Raw genomic sequence first — 292 nt, 5'->3', positions numbered from 1 at the left:
ATGTTAATAGAATTTCATTTTATTATATTCAATTTCATAATTTTTGAGATGAAATTTATATTTATATATTTGTTTAAATACATTATAAAATTTATGTTTATTTTTAAATTGAATAATATTTTTTTATATTTATAAAAAAAAAAGTCCTATAAATTTTAATGTTAATAGAATTTCATTTTATTATATTCAATTTCATAATTTTTTTATTATTCAAAATAAAAGGTCCCACCGGGATTCGAACCCAGGTCGCTGGATTCAAAGTCCAGAGTGCTAACCACTACACCATGGAACC

At 20.9% G+C, this 292-nt stretch overlaps 1 non-coding gene across 1 annotated transcript; it reads right to left on the bottom strand.

Moving 5' to 3' along the window:
* Nucleotides 1–220: 220 nt before the first annotated feature.
* On the bottom strand, nt 221–292 carry TRNAQ-UUG (transfer RNA glutamine (anticodon UUG)). Its single transcript has one exon. It is a non-coding gene; the product is annotated as a tRNA-Gln (tRNA).

Source organism: Diospyros lotus, chromosome 4, assembly GCF_014633365.1.
Source record: "Diospyros lotus cultivar Yz01 chromosome 4, ASM1463336v1, whole genome shotgun sequence".
Taxonomy (NCBI): domain Eukaryota; kingdom Viridiplantae; phylum Streptophyta; class Magnoliopsida; order Ericales; family Ebenaceae; genus Diospyros; species Diospyros lotus.
This window is presented reverse-complemented; position numbering and strand designations above follow the sequence as displayed.